The sequence below is a fragment of the Panulirus ornatus genome, chromosome 2 (genome assembly GCF_036320965.1).
Source record: "Panulirus ornatus isolate Po-2019 chromosome 2, ASM3632096v1, whole genome shotgun sequence".
Taxonomy (NCBI): Eukaryota; Metazoa; Arthropoda; class Malacostraca; order Decapoda; family Palinuridae; genus Panulirus; species Panulirus ornatus.
This window is the reverse complement of record NC_092225.1, coordinates 90,508,423-90,524,261: the sequence shown is the minus strand read 5'-3', so window position 1 is coordinate 90,524,261 and position 15,839 is coordinate 90,508,423. Positions and strand designations below refer to the sequence as shown.

Below are 15,839 nucleotides of genomic sequence, written 5' to 3'. Positions count from 1 at the left end.
TGCCACTTCTACCACAAATTACCCCGTAATTTGCACCTTTTTTTTTGTGTCACGACTTTTTAGATAGAATTTGTTCGTTCATTATTATTCATCTGAAAGGCTTTTGCTTGCAGGTACACAAAGAGTTTCTGTGATACTGTAGATGAAGAGTACATTACTGGGGTAGGCGGAGGCAAACACAGGGTGTACAGGGGTTAGTGTGTTTCCTTCATATTTTTCATCCCAAACTTCTTCAACATTTCATGAGTCTATGGGATGGAACACATGTTAGTTACTGCCTTACATTTTGTGTGTGTCTGTCGATAAGGACATTTGTGTTGAAAGCTGTATAAAATTACTAAGATTGTTCGTGTTGAAATCTATGTACGTAAATGTGGATAAGGTTTAGAACATAGATGTTGAAACCATAAGAAAAAAAAATCTGCTGGAAAATACAGTATTTGCGTAAGTAAGCTTAGCGAACATGTTCGGCTAGGCTTCGCTCTATTGTTGTAGATACTGAAGTTATCAACCTTTTGTTGAAATTGTCAGCACGTTGCGTAGCGTAAGCCAAGAAGGTCTTCCTCTACATACAGAGGATATGTATGGTATATGTAGCAAGGTTGTTTCTGTATTTTGTTTTTCATGGTAGTTGAGATGGTTCCAACAATGTTATATGGTTGTGAGGCATGGGCGATAGATAGGGTTGTGCGCAGGAGGGTGGATGTGCTGGAAATGAGATGTTCGAGGACAATATGTGGTGTGAGGTGGTTTGATCGAGTAAGTAATGTAAGGGTAAGAGAGATGTGTGGAAATAAAAAGAGTGTGGTTGAGAGAGCAGAAGAGGGTGTTTTGAAATGGTTTGGGCACATGGAGAGAATGAGCGAGGAAAGATTGACCAAGAGGATATATGTGTCAGAGGTGGAGGGAACGAGGAGAAGTTGGAGACCAAATTGGAGGTGGAAAGATGGGGTGAAAAAGATTTTGAATGATCGGGGCCTGAACATGCAGGAGGGTGGAAGGCGTGCAAGGAATAGAGTGAATTGGAACGATGTGGTATACCGCTGTCAATGGATTGAACCAGGGCATGTGAAGCGTCTGGGGTAAACCATGGAAAGTTGTGTGGGGCCTGGATGTGGAAAGGGAGCTGTGGTTTCGGTGCATTATTACATGACAGCTAGAGACTGAATGTGAACGAGTGGGGCCTTTGGTGTCTTTTCCTAGCGCTACCTCGCACACATGAGGGGGGAGGGGGATGTTATTCCATGTGTGGCGAGGTGGCGATGGGAACAAATAAAGGCTGACAGTATGAATTATGTACATGTGTATATATATGTATATGTCTGTGTGCGTATATATATGTGTACATTGAGATGTATAGGTATGTATATTTGCGTGTGTGGACGTGTATGTATATACATATGTATGTGGGCGGGTTGGGCCATTCTTTCGTCTGTTTCCTTGCGCTACCTCGCTAACGCGGGAGACAGCGATAAAGCAAAATAGATAAAAAAAAAAAAAAAAATATATATATATATATATATATATATATATATATATATATCTTCAAAGCAAATATGCTTTGAAGAATGTATGTGAGAAATACTTAGAAAAGCAAATGGATTTGTATGTAGCATTTATGGATCTGGAGAAGGCATATGATAGAGTTGATAGAGATGCTCTGTGGAAGGTATTAAAAATATATGGTGTGGGAGGCAAGTTGTTAGAAGCAGTGAAAAGTTTTTATCGTGGATGTAAGGCATGTGTACGTGTAGGAAGAGAGGAAAGTGATTGGTTCTCAGTGAATGTAGGTTTGCGGCAGGGGTGTGTGATGTCTCCATGGTTGTTTAATTTGTTTATGGATGGGGTTGTTAGGGAGGTGAATGCAAGAGTTTTGGAAAGAGGGGCAAGTATGAAGTCTGTTGGGGCTGAGAGAGCTTGGGAAGTGAGTCAGTTGTTGTTCGCTGATGATACAGCGCTGGTGGCTGATTCATGTGAGAAACTGCAGAAGCTGGTGACTGAGTTTGGTAAAGTGTGTGAAAGAAGAAAGCTAAGAGTAAATGTGAATAAGAGCAAGGTTATTAGGTACAGTAGGGTTGAGGGTCAAGTCAATTTGGAGGTAAGTTTGAATGGAGAAAAACTGGAGGAAGTAAAGTGTTTTAGATATCTGGGAGTGGATCTGGCAGCGGATGGAACCATGGAAGCGGAAGTGGATCATAGGGTGAGGGAGGGGGCAAAAATCCTGGGAGCCTTGAAGAATGTGTGGAAGTCGAGAACATTATCTTGGAAAGCAAAAATGGGTATGTTTGAAGGAATAGTGGTTCCAACAACGTTGTATGGTTGTGAGGCGTGGGCTATGGATAGAGTGGTGCGCAGGAGGATGGATGTGCTGGAAATGAGATGTTTGAGGACAATGTGTGGTGTGAGGTGGTTTGATCGAGTAAGTAACGTAAGGGTAAGAGAGATGTGTGGAAATAAAAAGAGCGTGGTTGAGAGAGCAGAAGAGGGTGTTTTGAAATGGTTTGGGCACATGGAGGGAATGAGCGAGGAAAGATTGACCAAGAGGATATATGTGTCGGAGGTGGAGGGAACGAGGAGAAGTGGGAGACCAAATTGGAGGTGGAAAGATGGAGTGAAAAAGATTTTGTGTGATCGGGGCCTGAACATGCAGGAGGGTGAAAGGTGGGCAAGGAATAGAGTGAATTGGATCGATGTGGTATACCGGGGTTGACGTGCTGTCAGTGGATTGAACCAGGGCATGTGAAGCGTCTGGGGTAAACCATGGAAAGCTGTGTAGGTTATGTATATTTGCGTGTGTGGACGTATGTATATACATGTGTATGGGGGTGGGTCGGGCCATTTCTTTCGTCTGTTTCCTTGCGCTACCTCGCAAATGCGGGAGACAGCGACAAAGCAAAAAAAAGAAAAAAAAAAAAAAAAAAAAATATATATATATATATATATATATATATATATATATATATATATATATATTCCTATGAGTCCACGGGGAAAATGAAACACGAAAAGTTCCCAAGTGCACTTTCGTGTAATAATCACATCATCAGGGGAGACACAAGATAGAAATTACAGTCAGTTGAATACATCGAAGAGACGAAGCTAGGACGCCATTTGGTAAACATGTTTACCAAATGGCGTCCTAGCTTCGTCTGTTCGATGTATATCATCAACTGACTGTAATTTCTATCTTGTGTCTCCCCTGATGATGTGATTATTACACGAAAGTGCACTTGGGAACTTTTCGTGTTTCATTTTCCCCGTGGACTCATAGGAATATCTTGATCACGCGTAAAATTGTGATCCTTTCCAATATATATATATATATATATATATATATATATATATATATATATATAGAGCCTACGCGGCTAGGCACACATTTATCGACTGTCCTGAGAGGACTAGGATGAAGAGCTGCGTTCGCTGTAAGCCGACTGCCCTGTCCAAGATTCGAACCCTTGTTATTCTGATTTCTCGAAAAAAAGAAGAAAAATATGCTCGGTAGTTAGCGGACGTGTAGGAGATATCTGGGTAGTGGTAAATATGAAGACTTTTAGGAAACACATATTCCGAGAATTCACAATGTTAGGAATGACAAACATTTATATAGAAGTGTGGATGTGCATATTTGATGGATGAGTGTGGAAATTGAGAAATAATGGCGATTTCTGGCTATGTAAAACCGATGGAAATAAGTGATATGGAGAAATTTTGTGTGGATGTGTGGATGTAGAAATATGACAAGGGTCTAGATTTGTTATATATATATATATATATATATATATATATATATATATATATATATATATATATATATATATATATATATATATATATTATCCCTGGGGATAGGGGAAAAAGAATACTTCCCACGTATTCCTTGCGTGTCGTAGAAGGCGACTAAAAGGGAAGGGAGCGAGGGGCTGCAAATCCTCCCCACTGTTTTTTTTTTTTTTTTATTTTCCAAAAGAAGGAACAGAGAAGGGGGCCAGGTGAGGATATTTCCTCAAAGGCCCAGTCCTCTGTTCTTAACGCTACCTCGCTATCGCGGGAAATGACGAATAGTATAAAATATATATATATATATATATATATATATATATATATATATATATATATATATATATATATATATATATATATATATGTATATATATATATATATATATATATATATATATATATATATATATATATATATATGTATATATATATATATATATATATATATATATATATATATATATATATATATATATATATATATATATATATACACAGATGTATGGGTGTGGAGGTATGACGTAGTTGCGTGTATTTTAAGACTTTTGTACATGTGGATGGTTGTGAGGAGGGAAGTCTCACAATATGGTGACGAAAAATAGTTTAGAAACGCGTGTGGTATTTGTAGGAGGCACTTAGGTATGTGAGTAAGCTGGTAGTAGGCGGGGGTTAGGGGAGGGTTATGAAAGGCATTCCCGACATCTGTCGAAAAGAAGTGACGGTTGGTTTTACCCGGGTGTAACTGGATTATTGCGTGTGTGGGGAAAACAACGTTGGAAGGATCACTAACGGGTGGAGGGGGTGATATATTGAATTGCGGGGGGGGGGGGGGGGCTTGGGGACAAGAGAGGCATACGCTCTCCTGACAGTTGAATCTGGAAATAACTGCGGCAGTGAATGAAAACTGTGTGGGAGGGGTAGTCCTTCCTTTAAACAGCTAGGACGGGCTTTGATGTATGATAAAATTTGTTTTGTAAATCTTGGTCACTTATTTTATTTACTTTCTTACGTTACACGACTTTTATATGATTATATACATAATATATTTTTCCCCAGGGGATAGGGGAGAAAGAATACTTCCCACGTATTCCCTGCGTGTCGTAGAAGGCGACTAAAAGGAGAGGGAGCGCGGGGCCTGGAAATCCTCCCCTCCCGTTTAAAATTTTCCAAAAAGAGGGAACGGAAAGGTGGGCCAAGTGAGGATATACCCTCTATGGCTCACTCCTCTGTTCTTAACGCTACCTCGCTAACGCGGGAAAGGCGAATGTGGAGGAAAAAAAAGATATATATATATATATATATATATATATATATATATATATATATATATTGATTGATTGTTAGAATATGACGATTCTTGTGTTTGTTTTTTAGTCAAGATTTTCACGATTAAGTTAGCCATCAGCTGACTGAGCTGTGAAGCAATGTTCCCCACCTCCTACTCCGACCTGCACTTTCACCTGCTGTTCAGTTGCCTCCTCCTGATCTGTCAGGGTCCCCACATCATTCCTCTGAGCCCGCAACACTGCCAAGTCGCATGCGATCGGGCGTGAGACTCAAGCATTTTGCATGTTGTCCCTCACATACGCAAAGCATAGATCATCTCAAGCATTTTGTTAAAATAGATAGATATTTACTTTCCCCATTTTAAACAAACATTAAATTACTAGGAAACAACACATTCAGTATACAATATTTTTTTTTATCAAAACCATTCATACAGAAAATAAATCTTTCAGATTGCCAAGAAATCAGCTTGGAATATGCCTTTTTGGCTGCTTTACGCAGTAACCATGGAAACTCGACCTTCAGCTGCAAACCTGGCGCGCCAGAGGCGGAGTGAACTGCCTGGGTTCGAGAGTCGAAGTTATCACGAATTTATCAAAAATTGACTGAACTTTTTCCAGTTTTGGTTTGATGTGTTATATATTACGCTGTAGTAATGAACAAATGATAATACCATTCCAGTTTCCATGCCTGAATTCTTTTAATAAGTAATGCTCGTTTTTAGCTTGCTAAATTGTGTATGGATATTATTATTCAATATCGTGATGTCCCTCGGAAATATTTGTCCAACATGTCACACACACACACACACACACACACACGGATCAGGAAAAATTCATCGAGCTATTCATCACCTAAGCAAGGGCATCACTAGGATATACATGAAGTTTGGTCACCGCACCTTAAGAGGCACGAAGAGCTAAGAGAGAAGGTCCAGAGGAGGGCAACAAAGATGGTGCTAGAATTAAGAGAAATGGGTCACAGGGAAAGGCTAGAGACCTTGAATTTACCCACTATGGGAGAGAGAAGACAGGGGTGACTTGATCACAACCTTTAAGGTTTTAAGGCAGATTGATGACGTAGATAGTGAACAGTTCTTAGAGAGATGTATAAACCAAACAAGGAACATGATATGAAATTAAACAAGAACCGCGTTAAGAAAAAATATACATGTAAATAAGTAGTTGTTGAAAATACATGTAAATAAGTATTTTTATAGCATGAGAGCAGTGGATTGATTGGATAAACTGAAAGAGGACGTGGTCAATGCAGACAGCATACAGTTTAGTGGGCTGTATTATAGGATATGTCCAAGAGATGGGGCCCTACGAGTGTAAAATTCCCTCCCTGTGCAGTACATATGGGTAATAGTTAATGACACGCACACGTTTCTATCCTCATCTGTTTGAAGTTGAAAGAATCTGTGTTTGCAAGACTGATATACAGAACCTTCACCACCGCGAAGAAATTAATGTAACAGTCACCACTAGAAAGAGAAAATAAAAGCGGTGAGTACTTTTGTTTATTACATCCTCAGACAGAGCTGAGGGAAATATAGCAAAAAAGTAACTAATTTTTCAGGCTAATAACTTTTTGCTCGTAAATTGAAATGCAGCGTAGAGAAAGTCTTCTGTTCATTAAATGCTGATGTAAAGTATATCATAATGTTTCCTCTAACCAACAGATACCAATGAATATGAGGCGAATTGTCGTGAAATATGTTAATCTTGTAATGAGTTAGATAATTACATTATGTAATGGCCCCTAGACAATATTTGAGCCCCAAAATCGTATTGAGATTAAAAAAAAGGTGCTATACTAAGGTTCTGGTGCAAATCTGTTATCGGAAGAAATACAGCAAATTTTCGGTTAAAACACTTTTGTTTCAATATTGAAATTTAACGTAAAGTCTTCAATACTTCAAATGGTATTATAAACGCTATCATAATGCCTCCTCTAGCTGAGAGATACTAAATAGATATGAAGTGAATTCTTATCATGGTTTTTTTAGTTCTGTAATCGTTTTAGTGCTCAATTACAGCTTTCAGTGGACTCCTAAACAATCGTACGTAAAACTATATCACCAGAAAGTAAAAAATGGTGAATTACACTAAGGCAATTTACTCCTTAACACACTACGGGAGTTCATTCCTTGACACAAGACGTTGGCTCATTCCACTGGTTCACTCCACAGTTGCAACTCTGACTCATTCGAGATGAAAAAGAGACTTTAACAAGTGTCTGTTATGTTATGTTCTCAGTGACTATTTGCATCATGAAATGTTCTCAATAACTGTATTTCCATCATGAAATGTTCTCAATAACTGTATTTCCATCATGAAATGTTCTCAATAACCGTATTTCCATCATGAAATGTTCTCACTAACTGTATTTCCATCATGAAATGTTCTCAATATCTGTATTTCCATCATGAAATGTTCTCAATAACTGTATTTCCATCATGAAATGTTCTCAATAACTGTATTTCCATCATGAATACACTAAAACTTAAAGTTTGAATTTCACAATGACTGTCAAGGGAAATGCAATATTTCAGCCATCTTAAACATATTCAAGTATGCGACAAACTATATATATTGTGTTCACACATACATATCTCAATGTTTACTAGTTTCAAAGTGTAATATAATTCCTGGTTTTACAAAATTAACGTATGTGTTCCGCCATACATATCTCTCTGTTGGAAAGGGGTTTAATGTTCTTTTGTTAACTGTGCTCAGTAATTGTTAGGCAGTGTTTTTATGCTAACTCTGAATATTAGACTGCAAAATAACCAACAACTGTTCTATTTCAGATGTGTGAATCAAGATCTCGATCTCTACACTTCCATCAAGAGGAGCCAGGAACGTTTGCCCCGGTTAGCCCAGTAGTAATAAGAAAATCTTGGTAACGGGTGAGAGAAAACGATCTACTGTGTAAGAGTCACTGTTGTAAAATGTGGATGCTCAAATTTCTTTTAGTGTAACTCCGTTTAAGGCAATGAACTTACAATCTAATGTTTTTTAGAATGTTTGATCTCACATAAAAATCAGTTGTAATATAAAGATTATTCATAAAAACGAGAGGTTCAGAATGCCATGGAAGTCAAATATATGAAGGAATTTATCCCTAGTCATGGATTTTTCTAATGATATGCAAATCTTAGCACTAAGATGACACACATAAGAAAATGTAACGAAACGAGACATATAATCATGGAGATTTCGTTGTCCCTATTTAGTTTTGTTTGGTTAATGGAGGCTCAGTACAGTTTAAGAAAACTTTGTTTCCCGTATTATTTTTTTTTTCTTTCATTTTCTTGTGCAGTTATCTCGAAAATGCCTCAGAATCATCTGACAGTTTCCAGTAAAGTTCTCTTTAGATGTCTGTGTTCTGTATTGGATTTTTAAAGTAGAATTTCTTTCCAGCTGCCAGACGACAGTAAAGGGCAACACAGCTGAACCTCAGAAGAATAAGGACGTCTCTCAGGTCATGAAGCACAGTTTTCTGCTCACAGTCCTTGCAGGGAAGCAGCCAGGCAGCGTCATGAAGTTATTCTTCTAAGAGTTTTGTCTTTCTTGTCCACAGTTGATTAAAACAAGAATGTTCCAAGCTGATGAACAGATAGAAAAAAAGTTATGTATTGAATTCAGGTAAATTGTATTTTCATATTTAGGTGATAAGCATTTCTGTGACTGTAGACAGAGAAATTACCTAAAGTCATGAGCATTTTAAGTTGCTTGTCATACGCCTTAGAATATGTTGTATCTGCACAATAAACGTATGGAACTCATGCTACCAATTATGGATAAGAGACAGAAATATCTTCAGTACGCTTTATATGGCTTTAGCACAGAGTTAGATTGCTTATCACATATATAACTTTGTCTCTGCCTATTCTAAGTAGAAGAGTTTAATCATCGGTGATGGTGTGAACTTAGATAATGGTCTCACTTGATGATGGATAAACAATGTGCAAAACAGAAATGATCAAACCCTTACATTAGTGTGGAAGCTTCATCTGCCTCCAGCACACAAGATCCACACCACCAATGACAACATTGAGGGTGGCGGGGATGGCAAAGTAGATTCATCCGGAGTTGTCTCATTACGCCTATGTGATGATTGGAGAGATGTTTGGACCAATGAAGAGGGTGCTTCTTAATAGGTCTCATTAGTGTGTAATGAGAATTGTGATCCGGTCGTTGGCCAGATGATTAACACCTTCCAAAAACATCAGAAGATTACACCACACTAGATCAAGGATGTGTTTGAACGAACTGTTTGTCCTTGAACGAATCAGTGGTGTCATTCCATACTCGATTTTCAGCGGTGGCTGGTCAAAAGCTGCGGCTCCAATTATTCCATTAAGCTCCTTCCATGAGAAGATCTGGTTTCATGGACCTAACTTCAGTCCACCAGCGTACAGTAACATCACAGCAAGCGGTTGTACCAATCAGCGACGTCTACTGATCCCTTGAGAATAGCTTCTCCTCCCGGACCGCCTTTGAGCCCTGACCTCGCTGCATCTTAATGTACCTAGTGATCACCGAAGGACGGCAGTTAAGCTGTCATCATGACCCTAGAGAGACACACAAGTTCGCCATGATGTCTCCTGCCGTAATACGGACTTGGGAAGCCTTTCTGGTCACCATCAACCGCCGGTAGCATTCTGTTGGCTCCTGACGCCGCACCTTTCCTATAGTAATCTTACACCGTCTGTATCACTATACCATGACTCCACCATCTACCTCACACACTGTGTATATTTTTTATAATAAAGCACTGTTGTTGTTACTCGTGTTTCCTTATCCCTCTCTCAGTTCCACTAACCATAACAAGCTAACGTACCGTACTAAAGAACGCCAAAAAATATATGTATATGGGGACGAAATCAAGTCATACGGAGGATTTCACCTGTTCTATCGATAAAATCTAATTTTTTTTTTTAGAAATGTAATGCCGTTATGCCATTGGTACAGAGAGATTTGCTTACCATAATGAAAGAGCATGAACGCAAAATTCTTACCGATGTACATGATATGAACAGTTTCCAAAGACCAAAATACAGAACACTGTGGAATGGCACTTTTAAGGATCCACTTACCAAGGAAAGAAGCAGGAGTTAGATCTCCGAGTGTACATTTTTTAAAGCAAATATTTTTTGAATTATAAGAATATCTTATACTTAAAACCAGTTGGATCGAAATGTTTAATCTTGGAAAAACAGATGAAAGCTGAATAGTTTCCACATGAAATCCGTTAGGGGGCAGGTTGACACGCTTCATATATCTTATGCCAGTGTCCTGCAGTTGTGCATGATCAACCTTACGAGTACAGTACCTCTCTACTGTACCTACAAGTGTACCTTTGATTATTGACTCGTCATTCAACGTCATCGACAAAATAACAGTGTTAGGACAAGCCAAGGTACTCGCACAGTTATAAGTGAAACAGAGCTGCAAGCAATATCATTTGAATCCATGTATCGGATCGAAGAGACAATTTAAAGAGATTACAATTCATGAAATCCTCCGATGATGACAGATTGGCGGTCCCTGAACCAACTACGGGACAAGGAACAGATAGATAGGATGCGTAACTGCCTCCTGTGAGTCGGTCTCCTTCCTCATGAACAGAATAAGTATGGCTGCTTCTCTCAATCTCAGGTTGAAAGCAGATGTTTCACCGGTGTTACATTCTTTTCTGCATCCCAACATAGTCACAAGTAAACTATCTGAAGCCAATTAAGCTATGCTATTGAATTTTGTTGATAACCGATACACCTGACGAATGTTATGTCTAAAAGATTACTAGCGAATCTGGCTAATGATCACCTTCATTGATGACGATTTATGAAACGATTTAATGCCAAATGTGATTTCCAACCTTTTTCGTTTATTATTGACCAATTTTGTTCTTGCCAGATGTTTCACGTATGAAAATTGCCCATTTGCTTTACCTCATTCATCCAACCATTGAATTGTGAATGAACTATAAAACCGTACCGGTTATATATTTTCTTAACTGATCGATGTCTTGAGAAATCTATCTTCTTAATCACTAACATTTGAAGGAAGTTAATGAGATTTCTCACTTACCAATCTGCTACTCGAAAGATAAAAAGGCTTCGAAAATGTCCAGGAATTTCAACGTGTAGATGAAGGTGTGTTCAGTTGGTTCATGATTCTTCACGACTGCACTTGCAACAGAGGCGGAGTTGGAAACAACAGTTCACAGTGGGATTTTGTTGAGGTAGGTTGACATGGTTTCTTTTCTTCTTTTCTTCTTCTTCTTCTTCTTCTTCTTCTTCTTCTTCTTCTTCTTCTTCTTCTTCTTCTTCTCCGTGCTTAAATTATTGAGGATCATAATATTGACGACTGAAGCAGGGTGTTTGACCTTATGTACAGCATATGATTGGGCGACAAATCTACCTATATTAGTAGCTTGCTACTTTTTCCCGGCTAAGTGTAAGGCGTGCTCTGCGGTCGTATTGAAAATTGCAAATTGGTCGAAGTGGACGCCTGAAACTATAAGGACAAACATAAAACACATTTCAAATGGAAATAGCATTTGTTGACAGATCCCAACCTTATTGTGAAGCCGTAAGTTCAGTGAAATTTATTTTTTCATGATTCATTAAAACAGTTTTTTTGTAACGATCTGTGGAGCCTGAAGTAGTAATTTGTAATTGATTGTTAGGGATTCGTTTATGTTTGTGGGATATTTGCATCGTGTAAACAGTTTAGGATTAACTTGTGAACAGATTATGGCATGCACCAGGGAGTAATAACAGTGCGTGGTGCTAAGCTTGTCAGTGTTTGTGGCTATTATTGTAACGACTGCTTTAATGCGGGTTCATGGTGATTCGCTACAGCCATACTAATTGGTATAACTTCAAGGATCCACTCAGCCAAGGATATAATGAGGCTGAAGATATTACCTATATTTTGGTTTAGATTACTCTTCAGGAAGTCATTCAAATAAGGTTGGAAGAAGCTACAGCAAGACGTATTGTTTTGTTTAGGTTTTCGAAATGTGGAGAAGAGATTTAAACTTGCTTAACTTTTTTACTTTGCTTTGCTTTGGCTTCTGACTTGTAAACAACGGTGAATGTGTTCCTAGAGAAGGTGTAAGTCATCATTAAGGACTTCATTAATCATAGTATATGGGCACTTTGTTACCCCCCCCCCCCCCCACACACACACACAATGAGCAAATTAGCTTTTCCTAGAACTAGGTTCTCAGTCATAACCCACACCAGATTTAACATTTTCTCAAGATAAGGTCCTACATAGAGATAGCTCATGTTCCTGTTTACCTTGGTTAATCGCTTTATATCCTAGTTTTATTCATGCTGACGTTGAGCCGTTTTAGATATCTTTCCTCATCTCAACTCGTAGGTGGCTCAGATGGTACCAGAATACAGACATAGGCTAGTGGCCTTAGATATTTCCAACATGAAAGAGAAAGTTGTGAGGAGTCTCGCTTTGAGTTCAAATAACAATCTGTGCAGTGAAGGGCTATGCTTGAAAGCCCTAATGTAGCATTCTGTGTTCATACTCACGCTTTTTCATAATCTTTAAAAGAAATTCATTGTTACTAAACCCACATTATTTATCTTCCATATCTTGAATTTTTGTATCATAGCCACACTTCTGAAGAACAGACTGCAACGTCAAACGCATCTTTCGTGCCTGTTGTCCCTTTACCCTCTATGTGTATAATTTCTGCGGTATAATGAGGATAAAACTAGCAATATCAGGGCATAGATAGACATTTAGATGAGTATATTAGCATATCATTCACCCCGAAGCATGGTAAGAAACTCGCATCACAGAAGCTGAGGTACAAAGTCATATTTAGAGAAGCGGAGAGATAGGCGCATGGTGTCGTCTCTGCGCGAAGATATAGAAACCCACCTTCTGGGTAATAGACTTTTTGAGTTGTTCGTCTTCTTGTAAGTTTGTCTGTTGTCTGCACCTATCTTTATTATTGTTATTATTATTATTATTATTATTATTATTATTATTATTATTATTATTATTATTACTATTATTATTATTTTTTTTTTTTTGCTTTGTCTCTGTCTCCCGCGTTTGCGAGGTAGCGCAAGGAAACAGACGAAAGAAATGGCCCAACCCACCCCCCATACACATGTATATACATACACGTCCACACACGCAAATATACATACCTAAACAGCTTTCCATGGTTTACCCCAGACGCTTCACATGCCCTGATTCAATCCACTGACAGCACGTCAACCCCGGTATACCACATCGATCCAATTCACTCTATTCCTTGCCCGCCTTTCACCCTCCTGCATGTTCAGGCCCCGATCACTCAAAATCTTTTTCACTCCATCTTTCCACCTCCAATTTGGTCTCCCACTTCTCGTTCCCTCCACCTCCGACACATATATCCTCTTGGTCAATCTTTCCTCACTCATTCTCTCCATGTGCCCAAACCATTTCAAAACACCCTCTTCTGCTCTCTCAACCACGCTCTTTTTATTTCCACACATCTCTCTTACCCTTACATTACTTACTCGATCAAACCACCTCACACCACACATTGTCCTCAAACATCTCATTTCCAGCACATCCACCCTCCTGCGCACAACTCTATCCATAGCCCACGCCTCGCAACCATACAACATTGTTGGAACCACTGTTCCTTCAAACATACCCATTTTTGCTTTCCGAGATAATGTTCTCGACTTCCACACATTCTTCAAGGCTCCCAGGATTTTTGCCCCCTCCCCCACCTTATGATTCACTTCTGCTTCCATGGTTCCATCCGCTGCCAGATCCACTCCCAGATATCTAAAACACTTTACTTCCTTCAGTTTTTCTCCATTCAAACACCTCCCAATTGACTTGACCCTCAACCCTACTGTACCTAATAACCTTGCTCTTATTTATTACTATCATTATTATTATTATTATTATTATTATTATTATTATTATTATTATTATTATTATTATTATTATAATTATTATTATCTATTATTATTATTATCATTATTATTATTATTATTATTATTATTATTATTATTATTATTATTATCAGTGTCTCCCCTGGCTGCTCATATTCTACTTACTGAGTAATTGCTTGGGATTTGTAATTCCTCATATTTGACATTGTGCATGTTAGTGCTGTTTAGGCGATCCTAGGATGTTGTATGCACGCAGTAGCATACTGTTGTGTACTGACATCACATGTATGGTATACATGACCTGGCGAGTTAAAATGAGAAAGTGGTATGATGAAAATTATTACATGACAGCTAGAGACTGAGTGTGAACGAATGGGGCCTTTGTTGTCTTTTCCTAGCGCTACCTCGCACACATAAGGGGGGAGGGGGATGTTATTCCATGTGTGGCGAGGTGGCGATGGAAATGAATAAAGGCAGACAGTATGAATTATGTACATGGGTATATATGTATATGTCTGTGTGTGTATATAAATGTATACATTGAGATGTATAGGTATGTATATTTGCGTGTGTGGACGTGTATGTATATACATGTGTATGTGGGTGGGTTGGGCCATTCTTTCGTCTGTTTCCTTGCGCTACCTCGCTAACGCGGGAGACAGCGACGAAGCAAAATAGTAATAATGATAATATATATATATATATAATATATATATATATATAATATATATATATATATATATATATATATATATATATATATATATATATATATATATATATATATATATATATATATATATCCCCTAGCCTGAGGTAGGTACCCATTTTATCGACCAACCCCTAAGGGTGGATGAACAGCTATTGCTGGGTTGACTGTGGACCGACTGCAATCTTTTTCCAAAACAAGGCTGAAGCTATAGATCGGTGATATAGATGAATACTTGTCTAAGAAAGTATCGCATGGGAAACTCAAAGAGACCAGTGACTGTAAATCTGCAAGGAGATATTAAGAGGCGTATCCTTCAAAGTAAACGTCAGCATGAAGCGTATATTGCTGAAAATAGCAAAGAGAATTCCATAAGATTTTTATAGATATTTTGGAAGTGACTCATTTTCCCATCAACTGGGCCATAAGTGAAACAAAACGGTGCCTTGGTTCAAGATAACGAGACCATAACAAGGATTTTTCTTTTTTTTTGTATTTAGTTGAAGATGCAACACACGTCCCGGATCCACTTGCAATTCTAAAAGGGGAAAACGTGTAGCAACAAATTCAAATATAAGATAAAGATATACTATCAGCGCTAAATGGAATAAAGTGGAAAATGATAAATATAGTCCTTATGCCGCTCTTTCACAGGCAAGAAATTTGCCAAAATAAAATCGATATTTAAAAAAGTAATTGAACGGTGTTCGATTAACTATCGTCCAATTAATCTAACGTTTGCAATCAGTAAACTTATGGAAACCATCATTCCAGATAATATCAAAAACCATTCAAGAGAACCAGCACTTAATAACGATTCATGGCATGGTTTTTGACAATACTACTCATTTGACAATTCTGCTTGATTTCTTTTATGATATCAATATGATATCATAATGTCATCAATTGAAATTTTCAAAACCGAGAAAAGATCCACGTCAAAGGTTAACACTAGGTGTCACATGATAGAGATGAGATTGTACTTCGATAGTTTAGGAAATTGTTTAACAGGTCGTCGTCGTAAATAAGAGTAATTTCATGGCCAAGTCTCGGGATGGTTAGAATATCAAATACTGTGTTACAGGGATCATCAGTCTTGGGATGATTCGCGGATGTTAC

At 38.2% G+C, this 15,839-nt stretch overlaps 1 long non-coding RNA gene across 2 annotated transcripts in view; it reads left to right on the top strand.

Moving 5' to 3' along the window:
* LOC139758304 (uncharacterized) overlaps nt 1-9,861 on the top strand; it is a 130,405-nt gene extending 120,544 nt beyond the window's left edge. The window contains exons 3-4 of one of the 2 annotated variants that reach the window (XR_011714795.1): nt 7,886-8,006; nt 8,499-9,861. This is a non-coding gene — a long non-coding RNA (uncharacterized lncRNA). The other variant, XR_011714796.1, reaches the window with a different exon arrangement.
* The last annotated feature ends 5,978 nt before the right edge of the window (nt 9,862-15,839 follow it).